At 37.8% G+C, this 15,608-nt stretch overlaps 1 long non-coding RNA gene across 1 annotated transcript in view; it reads right to left on the minus strand.

Annotated features, from left to right (window-relative positions):
* The window catches only part of LOC148057633 (uncharacterized), a 366,117-nt gene that overhangs the window by 16,081 nt on the left and 334,428 nt on the right, over window positions 1-15,608 (minus strand). Inside the window, exon 24 of the long non-coding RNA XR_015708086.1 lies at window positions 6,304-6,377. This is a non-coding gene — a long non-coding RNA (uncharacterized LOC148057633). The remainder of the gene's footprint in view (window positions 1-6,303; window positions 6,378-15,608) is intronic.

Here is a 15,608-nt window from a genome sequence, read left to right on the forward strand (position 1 = left end):
GGACACCTTTCAAAGATTACATGAAACATTAAATCACTTGGCTAGAGAACAGGTTTTCCTCTTGGCTTCATATACATAATTAAACTCTCCAACAGGTGCAACCGAAAGAGTCTCACTCAGAATAGCCAAGATACTTTGCTTCAAGAACCACAAACACAGGTTCACAAGTTTGTTTGACTTGGTCAGTGCAACAGCTTGTGGTATTTATATACATGTTGTTCCAACTGGCTACTAATTAGTCTGGGTCAGAAAGGCAGAAACTTCTGACATCAGCAAAGTTTCACAGAATCAGCATTTTTTTTAAATTTTAAAAAAAGTTTCATCTAACTTTTAAAACCAGCTCTAAACATACCACTATAAGAAGGAATATAAAAAATATAATGAGTACATATCTGGTATCACTTAAAGCAAGAATAAAGTGGAGTTATTCAGCAAAACTAGGAAAAAGTGTTACATCAGGAGAAACAATACATCAAGGTAAGCAGGTAACAAATGCACACTAAAGGCTTTTGGGGAGTTACTTTTAATATAGGGGTTTTGTGTGCACTTTGGAGGAAGCAGTGGCACTTGTTAAAATGTACTCTTTGGGTTAGTCATATCTTAGGAGTTAATAGGGAATTAATCATCTGTACACCAGGGGAGAGTGGTTTGATCAATACCGAAAGTATAATCTTCACTAAGGCAACACATCTAATAAGTACATCTTGAATAAAATTCCTTCATGCACTGACTCATTTTTCTTAAAACATGAAACCAATAAGCATTAGAATCCGTTTGGAGTGAGGGTGATCTCAGCAACACTTCTGACCGGTCTAACCAAAGTGTACCCATCTATATATCCACAGATATGCAATAAGCACATCTAATGCATTATTAACACAGAGTAAAAATAATAATGGATCAAGAATTAATCTTTCATGAGCAATATGAAGGTCTGGTGTTGTGCCTATAAAAAAAAACACAACCCAAAACCCGCATTTATCTAAACTAACAAAGAGAGTTAGAGATTTCCTTCTCAAGCAAATAACTAGGGAAAAAAAATCATTATACAATTGAAGCTATTTCATCTGTGAGAGTAAATACAGTAAATAGTACTAAATAGTTATGATTTTACAGGCTTAAATTAATTTAAGCATTCTAAGAAGGGAGTTATTAGATCTAAAAAGTATGATGTAAGTCCAAAGATCTCTTTTGATTCATTCTCCCATTTGTCTTTTTCTTTTAATAGCTGGACAGGGTCTTAAGTTGGAGTAAAAGACTGGCATTAAAAAACACGCTTTTAGTACATCCAAAAGCACTCTATAAACATATAGGTAAGTTATTCCCTGAGTTATCTATCCACTAGTCAGAGAAGTTGCCCCATTGATCTAGTTAGCCTGGGACCTACAACTTGCTCTAATAAACTGTATCACCTTCTGATGCACCTTCTGTATTCTGTAATGACCAGGGAAAAAGAACGAAGTGTAAATGTTGAAAGTTACTTAGAGGTTTACAAATCAGAAAGACAATGAAGCTGCAAGATTTTTAAGCAACTCCCCTACTTTCACACCTTGTGAAACTATTTCAACTAATACAGATTGCTTTGGTGGGACTGATTTAGTATAGTCAGGTAACTTGCTCTGTATTTTTCATGCAATAAATAGAGGAACAGAGATAACTAAGAAGAAACCATTAAGTCAGTTTGGAAGTTCAGAGCTGATGTACTTCTGCTCACCTCATCAAGACTGAAACACTCTATGCTGCTTCCACAGAAGCAGGTAACACTTCTCTGTTTCAGAGGAATCACTTGGTATCTATTTGGTTTGACATACAATGATGCAGCTTAGAAATACTGCTGTCTGTACTTTACATTAAAAATACATCTATTACTACTTCCAGTGTGTTTTTGATCTCTTGCAGTTCCATTCCAAACTATTCCAATGGAAACTCACCACTTCTGCCAGACCTCTAATACACTGACCATCAGCCAACTATTTCCAAAAACTTACCAAGAAATTCTGCTCTAGGTTTCCATACAACTTCCTCCCCCCACTAATTCCTGTGTTTATTCATCCTTGACACAAACTGTATGCTACTAAAAATGTACAAACAACATATGTGTAGGTAGTCCACAAAGACGGGGAAGCAATAACTTGAAAATAATACAGACACAAAATGGGCATGAGATTTGCCCATGTCTTGAGATGTTTAAGAAAAAAAACACAGAAAGCAGTCTTGGAGACTGAAGTGAAGGTCTCCGATCCATCACTGGGAATAATTACTTTGGGACAACTCTGTGGTTCTTGCCGCTGTCTGTTCACCCTGTTCATTGTGCACGGACAGGTAAACTGCTCATTTAACGGTGAACAATCAGAGATTGCAGCCTGTGTCTTAAATAAAACAATGGAATTGTTTATTTAACTGAATGAGTTGAGTTGTTAATTGTGATGATCTATCTGCCTCTATATTAACAGCCAAGACAAGGCAGGAAACTCTGAAGGTAGGGTATGGTGGACAATCAAAAGAAGGAACAGGTATGGCTATCTGAAAAGGAAAGCTATTCACAGTCATGAAACAATGCCTATAGGCAGTAGAGACAAAGACTTTGCCCTCACGACACCTCAGGCAGCTGAGATTTGCTATACAAAATGAAAGAGGTTTATGCCAGTGAAAAAGTAAGGATGTTTGGAGTATGCTGGTGGAAAAAAAAAAAAAAAAAAGGCTATTGCTGAGGTTTAATGAAGATATAGTTTTGGCAGAGCGTAATGGATGAACACAGACTTGAAAACCAAGTCGTAAGTCCCAGCTTGCCATTCCAGAGAAATATGTGCATCAGAACCAAATTACTTCAGCATCTTATTGTATTTTATTGAACTTTTTATTATATAATATTCATATGGTCTCTGTGGTACTGCTATTCGGGAAATGGGTAAGCAGAGATTTTAAAAAGAAATTCACAGTATTTCTAAAAAACTAAGAGGACTACTGTGAGCATATAAGCACCACTCCTTGGGTGGGTGATTTATTTGTTCCCATGAGACAAATGCCGCTATGCCATTTGTGCTCCACTTCTTCAAACATTTATATTCACGTTTTAAACATTTATATTCATCACCATATACTAGTTCTTAAATGTTCAACTGTCCTAAACAAGTTTCTGTAATGCACTCTTGAGAAGGGCTGTGGCTGGGTTGCACAGGTGGGAGATGCCCAGAACTGCAAGTCAAGTCAGCTGCAGCTCATGAGCAATTTGGATCAGTTTTAGTCCTGTGGCCCTGTTAACAGGACAGGCAGGGAGGCTGTGCTGCAACGGCAGATGCTGGCTAAATTGAATCAGCTAGGAAGAGGAGAGCACTTCCATTGATTCTTTCAGGTACACAGCGCGTGTGCCGTGGCTCACAGGTCCAGGGAGGATAGAGCTTCGTACAAGAAGGAAGACTAGCAGCACCTGCTGTTAATAGGGTGGGATTTTTTTATTTGCAATGACATCAGGAGGCATCTGTCTGTACTGCAGGGATAGGTAAGGGAGCACTGGGATACTTTCAGTGTGACAGGTTATAGAAAGATGCAAAAGCTACAGCGTGCAAATGTAAAACACAATGCGGAGTTATGATTGTACATTACATAGCATTATTTGTGGATGTCTGGAGATAGCTACAGCTTCATATGGTCTCAAAATCTTGAATAAAACTAGCTCAATAGAACTGTGTTATTCTGTTATGTAAGTACAAAAAGTACAAAGTACAAAATTAAATGGATAGAAACAAATAGCAGTAGTCAAAATTCTTTTGTTTTTAAATATTTAAGCTGCAACTGGTAACAAAGAGAAAAAAAACCTAAATGTCAGAAGATTATTATCTTGGCATTGCCCCATCTAATAGCGTTTTCAAGCCCACGATCAGCTTCACTATCTTGTGCTGTGAAGAGTTTGGCTTGCCAAGTTGAGGTTAATAAGTGCAGCAAGTGATGCAATGCCCTTACTGCTCCTGTTTTCTCAGCAAACAGATGATAAATAGTAATTATCATTTGCTGATAACTCTGAGTGTGTCTCTTTTTAGATCCTCTATCCTCCATAAACTGATTTTGTTCTTACAATAGAATTTTCAAGAAATCAGTCTGTCAACATAATATGGCCTTGTTATTGCAATATCTTAGCTTCTAACCAACTTTCCTGGTTTTTCCCTATTTTAGACAAAGACTAAGTCATGTAAGTAATATCATCTTTATGCTTAATAATGAGCTATATACACAGGGACTTAACCTCTGTTGGAAGGCAAAAGACACTTAAAAATCGAAATAACTTTTTAGAAAGCTACAGAAATTCCTGTCTTTTAAAAATGGGATCTGAAGTAATTTATCGATTGTCATACAATGAAGGCAAGAATAAAAAAAAAAAATAAAAAGAGCCCTAAGTCATTGTTTCAATGTTTACTGTGAGCCATTCTTCTCACATTCATGGCAATAGTAATTTTAATGTAAATGCAGTCAGGTACAGCTTAGCATTTAAAAATAGAAAATTATTATTTCTGAGGCTCGACTTTCATTTTGGCCTTGTCAAGGGCAAGCGTCACTCACAAGTTAGAAGACTGCAACAGGAGGAGAGGATGAAGAATTTTGATAACTGCCAGAAGCATGTGCACTGTAGGAGGGATCAGGGTCCTGACACCAAGTGTACACTGTACATTCAAATCTCAGCAGTTTTAAGAATACTTAGGCCATGTTTCTCTCCTCCCCTCGAGGAATGAACTAAATATCCTCTACTACTTGGAAGGATAAGAGTGTTGAAAAATGCATTCATTTACACACCAAAAACATTCTTTTTCTTTCTTTTTTTCATCCACAAGTTCAAAAACTTCTCTTTCTTTCAACTACTTTTTCAAAACCTTTGAAGTTTGGCAATGAGGTCAATGCACTTACGGAAAATACTAAAATGTTAAGTCTGCTGTTTCAAAAAAAAGCCATTTCCAGGCTGATTAGAGTTTCTTTAAATGCAAGTCCCAAACTTGTGGAAAATGAGTCAACATTACTCACTGGCAGAAACTGGTTGGGACTCTCCTCAATGCCAGCATCACAACCTTCTTAATTTATTTCAAACACGATCGTTAATAAGACATCTCAAGACATCTGTTTGAAACTTATTCTTCTCATTTTGCAAAATCTGTATGCCTGAATACATAGAAGCTATGCACTAAACATGATCAAAAGCCTATTCCAAAAATGCATGTTTGCACCAACACAATATTTGGGTGGAACACCTGCCTGAATTAAAACAAAGAAAACACACCCCCCGCACCCCCAAAATCTCCATTTAGTAATTGACTGGCATTTAATCTCAGTTTAGACTTGGGTCTGGTAGATATCCCCTGAACATACCTAAACAGCCCAGCTCCACACAACATAGAAGAGTTAGAGCAGTCTCCAGTTACAGACCTTGAAATAAAACATCCTCCTTTGCTCACAAAAATTTAACCCTGAGTCTCCCTGAAGTGTGCTATCCCACTGTCTGATGGCCTAGAAGCCAGCTTGTTCACCTTGTAGGTGAATGCCTACAAAGGCATTCACCACCCTTCCTCCCAAAGCTGTGCTCCTATGAAGAATGAAGTGAAGAATAGTGATTCCAGGACACTGATTTACAGGGGATGTATAACTTTTATGCCTTTTATCCAATGACAGGATGATGTGAAAGACTGAAATACAACTTCGAGAATGGACTCAATGCTGCTTATTTAAGCCAAATTCCCGGACTACTGGGTTATACAATCAGGAATACTTTTTGCCCATTCCTGTGGCCTAACACATCATTGATTGTCTTCTGCAGAGAAGATAATTGAGCAGATGATCTAAGCTCTAGGACTTTCTATAAAAAGAGAATAGCACCACTACACTATCAGTTTTTGATTGTATTTTAGAAGAAAGGCATGAGCCTTACTTCATTTTCAAGAGCAAAGCACAGATAACTGCTTTCAAGGGAAGGTTTCTGAGACTTCTGGTCCTCTAAGCACTGAAGAAAGGCAGTGCCATGCAACATTGTCACCAGAAATTCCATGTAATTTAACTTGACGAAAGGATGGATCATGTTTTGGCATGCCGGCTAATCTTAATCCCCACCAACCCCCATCCCCCCAAAACTGTATAGGGCCCCTAACAGCAAGTTCCTCATTCCTAAGGCCAGGTGCCTATAAATTCGGCATTGCAGTACCTGGTGCAGCTCGTGTCTCATTCACACAGGAGGACAGCACGGCAATAACAGATGCTTAATACTACCCAGCTATAAACTGACATGTTTGTACTCCTAATACTTCTGAAAAGGTTTTAGTGGCTCACCTTAGTTCAATTCACCCATCTTCAGTCATCTGTGTCCAGACTTACAAGTGATGCTTTCCAGAACCGTGTAAATCCTGAGAATAAGAAGCAGGAGTTTCTGTCTTTGTCCATTATTACTGCATTATTTTACAGTATGAAATCAGAGCCTGACTTTATTAGATTCTGTGCTTTGCCTGCCATCCCTCCTTCAGAGTGGGAGTGAGAGAGAGCAAGACAGTAATTAAAAACCCCTAGAAATCATAAGCATAACATTTCCCTCGGATAACTTTATGAACTTAGACTTTACCAAGCAGAAAAATACCACTTGAAATACAGCCAACATTTGTAATCTTAACTTGTGTTCTAACTTGATTTTGCTTAAAGGTTCTAACTGCAGGTGTTTGTGGGGTTTTTCCTCTCTTTTTTAAAAAGTTGCCTGCTGTGTGCTTGTTGCATCAGGCTAACTTTTCTGAGCTACTGAGTTCCATTACACACACACAAAACAGTACAGTATCACCTCATAAAACACTTCTAAGCTTCATCATCTGAGTAAAGATATGACAAGGCTGTTTATCAGTAGGTAATAAGACAGATAATTTAACTGTACAAGCTCTAATTGGTCTAATTCACTAACTGACCTCTCACCACTTGATTCACTAGTACAATTGAGCTCTGATAAAGCCTTTAATTGTAAATTGCACACAGCTGTGAGCTGCTTCTCACGCTGGCACAAAAACACTATCATCGACTGTTTCATCTCTGCGACCTGCTAATTTGGAGCATATGTAACTGTTTTTAATGCTGAAGGCTTGACATACCACAAACAGCAGATGTTGCAGCTGCCCCTGAGACGCTTTATTTAATTCAATTACGTCTTTTGGAGATATGTAAAAAAGCTAGGCGAGATGAGAGAGGGCAGGAGAATGTTAAAAATGGAGCCCCTGGTTGAGGCCCAGGTGGCTCGATAGGCAAATGATTGGGTGAATGTCTAAATGATCTTTTTAATTGAGTAGACTGACGGCTAATCAGGGTCATGAAGTGTTATCACACTGATGAGCTGAGTGGAGCCCTGGGCTGCTCTGCAATTAATGCTGCTTTTGTGAAAGGAGAAAAAAGGAAGATAATGTATACCATCTGGCAATTGTTTATGATAAAAGCAGCAGTTTGCTACAAATTCAAGTTAAATGCTATTCATAACATTATTTCTTCTGCTGCTGTGGAGGGCAAGGACATAGAGCCCAGGCCTTTGTCTGACTTTCTCATTCTCTTTCAACAAGCAAAACATTCATTTGCTTCCACGTGTGTTGTTATTAATTATTCGCCTGCTTGCTAATGTATGGCCCAAATGATGCTCTCTTTGAAATGCCATGAACAAGTCCAGCAATCTATGTTTTGGATGCTTCATGCCAAAGCATCTGATGAGGGAAAAACAAAGCTAGGGTCTCAACTTGTAGCTAAAAACTGGAGAAAACAAGTCAGTTTTGGTGGTGGTAGGTCCCTGTCCCATTCTGTCCCTCCCCCTATCATTTCATTTTAAAGAGCTTGCCTCTTTGGGAGATACATTTAAAAGTTCAGAAAAGAGCATGTTTTTGAGAAGGAGGGGGAAAATTGAAGGCTGTGAATGTCTATGCAGAGAGTTTTCTCTTGGCATAAGAAGGCCGGGTTTTACAGAAGAGAAAACCAGCCAACTGGTAATCCAGGGATGTTCTTGGTACTTGACTCTCTAGCAAGCAAACACTAATGACAGCATAACACTGAACTGAAAACTATCATCCCTGTAAGAAGAATACTATTCTGCTATTAAGTAGAAGGACATGACTTTGTGTTCTTTAGGTTTTAAACTAGTTGCAAGCTGGAAATAATACTGCTGGGGGCCTGCCTAAAAAGGACACCCAGCAGTCAAGTTAGGGAAAATTTAACAATATATAGTACCACTTCTTATAAGTACCCAGAGACAAGAACATGAAGCCCTGGCTTAGAGAATTTACATGTTAAGAGCTTATTTATTGCTTACAAACTAGTTTTGAAAATCAGGTAATTCAGATTCCCTTCCCAGCTGTGTCATGAATATATCGTATGTCCTTAAGCGAGTCACTTGTATGTGCTTTGTCTAACAGAGATATAAAACACTAATTCTCTAAAAACAGCAGTCAATTCAAAGTTGATCAAAATTAGCAAATACCTAGTTTGACTCCTCTTTGCTTTAAAACTTAAAGGGCTAGAAACAGAGGCTCTGGCCCTGCCAGAAAAGATGGAAAGAACTGGACATTGTGAAGGTTCTTTAATTCTTGGGAGAGCTGGCAGTACATTTTGTGTATTAGTACTTTCATTGTGTTTTATACCTTTTTACCTTGGGGCTGGGTTTAAGCATTTCTATCACGTATGTCTTCAAAGGAAGATGTTGCTGGACTGTACTCCAGTAAAAGGAGGCATAGCCTCAAAAGCAAAGGACATCTCAGGATCAGCCTGAAGCTTAGATCTTAAGACTTTTTGTTAGTCTTTAGGTTCTGTGGAGCACAGATGAATACACCACTTGTTACTTGTTATCATTTGTTATTTTCTGTCCTTATTAACCACTGTGTACTGCAGATGCAATATCAGTAATGTTTACAGACACCAACATTTACAGACAACTTGTATTTACATCAAATATAGAAGATAAGAATATGCTGCTTTAAGGATTTCACTCTGCAGTTCTCACGCTCAAACGGTGCTTTCAAGCAAAATTCTAGCTATGGTTAAGAGACCTGAGTTATAAATATACCTTGCAGACTCCTTAGCAATTTCCCACCTTCTCCCTATTCTTCCAGATACTGTAATGTTCCGAAGTAGCTGGGAAACTGTTTTCTCATCCGAGGGAAGTTTTACAAGATTCTTTAAGTTTTCTTGCTCTGAACCAGGAGAACAATAACAGTAAAAAAAAAAAAAAAAAAAAAAAAAAGACAGAAAGAAGAAAAAAAGAGTGGGAAGAGTGGGGAGTAGGAAAAGAAAATCAGAGCAGTAAGGCACAAGTCCACAGCAGGATTGTTTTCTACACCACTGAAGAGATCCTCAGCTATAGCTGGCCTGACTGATGTGGTGCACAGTACAGTGACACTACGCCAAACTAGTGTAGGCACTAAAGTGCAGTGGCAGTGCTTGTAAGCTAGCACATTGCAGTCCTCGGCACAGGTAAACCATGTAGGTCCAGCAGCAGGCTGACACAACCATACTGCTTCCAGATTTGCTGGAAGATTTGCTACTCTGTAGGATAGCAGTGCCATGTTCCACTCTACATGTAGACATGAAGTCAGGGCCTCCCTGTGTCATTCGTTAAACCCTGAATTATTGATACGAGTTGAAACGGTTCTACAATACTTAGTGAAATAAAGGCACATCAAATTGACCTGTCCCCAGACTCAGTTCATGGATTTAAATATCCTAAATGAAACAGCTGAATAGTGGGTCAGTGCATGTCTGTTTCTCCCTGATCAGAAATCCTTGCCTTATTAAAACAGGTACATACCACCTTGAAAAAAAAGTTTCACTTTCAACCAATCAGTGTATTCTGAGAAAAACATTTTTAAGAAAATTCCCAACTGTGTCTCTTCAACAACAGCTGTTCACAAGGCTACTGCATCACCCTTGTAATGGCAGATACAATAGCTTTTTTTGTACTGGACAACTGAAGTAGAATATTGCCCTACTTTATCTTTCAATAAGGGCAGAAAGAGAAGATACTAGGAAAAAATGCTGCGATAATAATATGTTGTGAGTTGCGTTGGAAAGAACTGCCTGCTGAGGGTGTTTTGACAGTACAGGTAGTTATCAGATATTGTAGCAGGCAGCTACTCTAGTTAAGACTATGGAGTCAGACAGAAACATTACTACTAACACCGTGCTTTAGAAGATGGCTCAAAATAATACTGAAGACAGTCTTTGCAGCACTTTGAAATCATTGTATTAAGCTCAGAATTATGGATGAACGCTGCTTTATTTTAGTTTAATAAAGGTATCACACTCCTTCTCTCAGACTAGTATTAGACACAATAAAAAAGAAACATTCTTTCCAAGATTTAATATGCTATTTGAGTTCTCTTCTGTAATCACAGTTTCCTGTTCCCTTCCTGATTTTTCAGATACAGACTAATGTAAAATCTTCACACATAAAAAAGAATTTGTGGTAACACTGCTACTTATTTCTGGAAGAGTTGAGGAATCCTATATTTTATACACATATAATGAGACAACATATGAATTCTACTGTTTTCATATCATTATGGTGTGACAGAAATTTTTTCAGGATGACTGGGACTGCATGAATAACTGAATTTTCATTTTGATGACTGGACCTAAAGACAATATCATTTTTAGTGAACCAGGTAATTTGTTTTGGCTCAAACAACGAAAAAGAGGTAGAATGACTCTGTGTTGGCACTCTGAGAAGTCCCCTAGAAGCATAAACCCAAATTCCAGGTCTTGCATCCAGGAATATTTGAATACTTTGTAGAACTATTTCAATAGAAGAGATTAAGAGAGAATTACCTTGAAATATTCTCTTCCAAAAACTTGGTTCAGAGTCCTGTTTCTCTCTAAATAAAGAGAAGTATTATTGTTCTTCCTTTCTTCATCTCATCTGAATGGTAAATATTTTGACTATTGGACTAAAAAGTTTTACATAAAAAAATTATCTACTTTTCACTTAACTCCCTATTACTAGGTCCTAATATATGACATTGTTATCTTAAAAGTGAGCTTAAGATGTTGTTCTGCCATACAGACTCATCTTTACCATCCTACAAATATGTCTTTTGGAGAGGCATGCAAAAATCTCATCCAGGCAATTAAATCACTATACATTTTATCAGTAAAAACATGAATACAGATTTACAGGATTTTAGGATTTCATTGAAACAGCACTGAAACTGTCCTCAGTTCAAAATTCAGTATAAAGTCCATTTTGTTCCATCCACAGGCTTCCCATGATATCCTTAGGTGGTAATACAAATAAATAGCAAAACGAACTAAGGCTTCTGGTTGGTAAGAGTTTGGGGGCTTCCTTGACTAGGTTTTGACATACTTTGCATATGGCTTGGGGAGAGCAGGATATCGTTTACAACCTACAGAAGTGGCCTATGGGTTGATCAAATGCACTCTTGTGGCGCAAGGGAAGAAGAGAAAGCAATCCTCTGGGAAGGACCCTTCCTCTTTCAGTTTCGGTGTTACCACGCATTCTTTCCAAGTACTGGTGTAGCCAATATAATCATCCTAAAACTACCACTGCATTTGGCTATAGGTAGTGCCAGAGCATTATATCAGCAAGCCAATTCAGCACCATAATGTTCTTACGTAAGGGACTGAATTCCAGAGGTGCAGTAAAATACATGTGAAATCCTGCTAAATACAGTATCTTCCCCAGATAAAAGCACAGGTAGGGAAATGTAAGGTAGACTTACGCTGCTAGCCCTCTGAAACTAATAAAGAAGACTTAAGTTTTTTGCCATGTTTTCTTCCAAAATTACTTAGAAATGTGAACATCCAAAGTGAATAGTAATGTTAAACAGTGAGAAAATATTTATCCAAACTGTTTTCAGGCATCTAACTTAGTTTGTGTGAATAATATTCCAAAAATGCCTATGTCCCTCTGTTTAGTGTAGACACCTAACTTTAACCTACTTTAGGCTTCTAACTAGGATGTTATTCAGAACAACTACATTAGATTACATGAACATTCCCCATGGGGTCAAAATCCAAAAGGTAACTTTGAAAAACCTCTGTTGCTAAGCTTACATATTAATTGAATGAATTTAAATTGGGTGGAAAAAGGCCAACTATGTTTTGCAATGTAGTGTACAATTCTAAAATAAATCCGTGAATAAAAATATCCAAATGTAAACACAGATTGATATAACTCAGAACATCCTAATCACTCTTGGAAACATGAGTCTCATACAGTACATATAAACTGTGTCATCATGACAAAAAGCACCCCTGGATCCCAGAGTTTTCTACTGAGTTTGTTTTAAGTTTCTGCTAAAATAAAAAGGAACTGTTTTCAAAGGCACAACAGATAGATATCTAATGCCAGGCAAAGTCTACACCTGAGATGGTATGTTATATTAAAATCTTGGGAAGATTTCCAAAGCCTCTAAAAAGAGATAGGCAGATTTCAACCATGGATAGCTAAGTGTGGTTTTGTAACCTATGTAAGACAATTTAAGATTGTTCTTCTGCCAAAAAGGCTATTCCTGACTTTCCGCTCCCTCATGGCTGTATATTTTATTGTATTTTTCTTGTGCTGGAACTAGGCAAAACACAAAGGGTTTCTTGTGGGATTATTTTTCAGTTTGTCTGAGGCACAGAAAGGCAGGAATGTGTGGAGGAAGGCAGGAGCGCTATGACCTTAAATTACTTTTAAAGTTGAAGAAAGCAAAGCAGAAGGTGCACATTGTAGTGACTGCTTACATTTAGAGATCAAAATTTCCTATGTCTCTGGGCTCTAGTTAGTTCTTCTATTAAGTATACGTTAGATATACTAATTAGATACTAAGCATGTATAATATCTATTAGATAGCTTTCTAGCTATTTCAAGACAATGTGGACACAGCTACGTAAATACTCTGAATTTAAACCTTAGAAATCAAGGTTCTCAACACAGACATACGGTATTTGTTGAAATTGAAAGCAAATGTGGTTTCTAAGCCACTTAGTAAAAGAGGAGAGGAGACAGAAGGATCTAAAATGCTGATAGGTGCCTACTGAGAAATTCCAAGCTACTTCTGTGTCTGTCCTCAATTCTCAGGTACACTGACAATTTCTCCAAAGTGCCTGTGTACATTTTTGTGTCATACCTTTTTAAAGTGACCTTTATAATCTTTTGAAAAAAAAATAATAATTGTTAAAAATTTTCCTTTTGATTTTTACCTTATTCTGCAAGACACAACAATACTCAGATCATCATTACCTTGCAAGTCACTCTCTCCTCATAATGCAAATGGAGTTGGCATGTTTCTCCTCACTATTTTCAAAACAAGCATATTCATTTTCAGTTCAAACTGACCTAAATTTTAGTTTCATTGCATATAATTTTAAAACGCTTTTTTTAAAAGGAAAAAAAACCCAAACAAACAAAGAAGTATCAAAACTTACTGTTTTATTTAACCTCAAACATTTTTGCTCCCTCCCACTTCTCATTCAGAACTGCAAGCTGACCAGGGCAAAAGAACAATCTGTTTTCCCACAAAACTTCAGCCTAAGGTCATTTGCATAGAATACAGTATTTCAAACTGTTTACAATGAAAGACAGTTCAGTTCTAAAACGGCAACTAAATTTTATGAAGTTCTCTTAATAAAATAAATGGTTACACGTCTTCCTTCCCTGAAGAAAGTGTGTGCATTTGAAGTGACTGCTGTTTCAGCACCTCTGTTCTGCCTACTTTTAAATCCAAAATTCCCTTTCATGTACCTTAGATGAAGCTCAGATACAGGTTACTTTCTTATAATTTACGAGACAGTTTAGGAAATTTTTATTAATACTGACTAGGAATAAAATTTTAATGTAATAAAACACTGCAGTGTATAAATAGAGTGTATATACTGGTAACAAGATTGCAAAGCAGCTCCTATAGGCAACTTATATTTTTAGACAGAAGTGGGAAGTAAGCAACACAAGGCTTGATTCTAGTTTATCCTAGCATACAAGACCCCCAGCGACATTTGTTCTCTTTCCAGGAGGGTTGACATTCGATTACAGCAACAGAAAGCAGTACCAACTCATGTTTAGTCAGTTTGATCCTCCTTGGAATAGGAATATGATCAGGGTCTCTGGGGATGCAGTTTTCATGAGTCACTTCCAAAAGGGACCACTGGTGGATATTACACGAGATGAGGTCCTGCAGGGTCCACTATACATACACCCAATATTTGCAGGGGGGATGAAGGCCAAAGCCTGTTCTTGTACTGCAGTATTTCTTGGCCAGAAGAAATCAGGAAATACCCACATTCACATATGAGTTTGTTTCCAGACCACAGAAGTTTAAATGACTCTTCAAAAAATACTTTGAAGGAAAACAAGTGAACTTTTAACGATAAAAAATTTCTGTGAGCCTCTCTGTATATTTACGCCTCTCAGTTCTGTGCAGGGTTAATGACAAAGGGCTTGAATGGTCTGCAGCGCGCCACGGCCTGCCACCCTGCGAAAGGCCTCAGTGGGAGCACAGCTCTGCTCCCTGCCTTCACCAGCCATGAAAGGGCAAGGGCTTGTCTGGCCACCCTCCCTCTCCCCTTAGTCATCCTGCAGTCTGGGGATGCACGATTTGCGGCTGTGAGAGAGAACTCATGCTAATGAACCCTCCTCATCATGTGGATCTTTATGCCTAATTCATCAGGCACTTTAGAGAGCGATCAACTTATCAACAGCCACACAGTGAATTTTTTAGCTCAAGGTTGGCGTATGCTCTCTTTTCTGTGCACAACTGTGGTTAAAGGAACCAAGTAGATGAAGTATATGTTAATAAACAAAATGTTAACAGGACCTCTCCTCACTAATCTATCACCTGCTGGATTCTTTTTCCAATATTAACAATATTGAAGTTAAAAAAGAGAAAAAAAAAAAACAAACAAATGAACAAAAAAGGAAATTTGAAATAATTCCATGTCCTGATAAGCATTCTTTAGAAAAATAATCTCTCCTGAGATATATATTTCAACGCATTTAATGCAATGACAGATTTCCTAAACTCCTCCTTATTTTTCTGAAAAGTTTTGAGTGTTCTACCATTATGATTGCACATGCACATGTCCATTCCCTCCTGTCTATCCTATTCTTGCTACCCAGTACCTACCGGTTTGCTGTCTGCTATGCTCTGACTCTCTGCGATTCTTTGGGAAGAGACTCTCACCATCAGCAACAGGCTGAAGGTGCTGCCAAATGCACAGATACAGAGGCACACATGCAGAAAGAGAACAACTTTTCCCTTGGTTCTCTTTCACTTACTGGCTTTAGATCTAATGTTATTACTATAGTACTTGTATTACTTGAATCTTCATATGGAATTTGGGAGGCTTTAATGTTTCATTTGGTGACTTAGTCTCTTTCGTGTCATGATTAGCAAACTTCAGTAACCGTTCATTAGGAAAAAAGACATTAAGGCACAAGTGGGCAATCTATATTGCCAATCTGTATTAGGAAACTAATCTGATTGACAGTAAAAACAATGTATGCCTAGAAACAGAAATAAAAATGATCCCAGCTGTGTGTCCTGTAGACTTTCCAATGACTCTTTGAAGTACAGTAAGAAACTTTGGATTTAGATTTGGCTTTTGCAGTTCAGCAAAATGTTTATCAA

The sequence above is a fragment of the Nipponia nippon genome, unplaced genomic scaffold, assembly GCF_047370975.1.
Source record: "Nipponia nippon isolate SJK-2023a ecotype South Korea unplaced genomic scaffold, ASM4737097v1 scaffold_1, whole genome shotgun sequence".
Classification (NCBI taxonomy): domain Eukaryota; kingdom Metazoa; phylum Chordata; class Aves; order Pelecaniformes; family Threskiornithidae; genus Nipponia; species Nipponia nippon.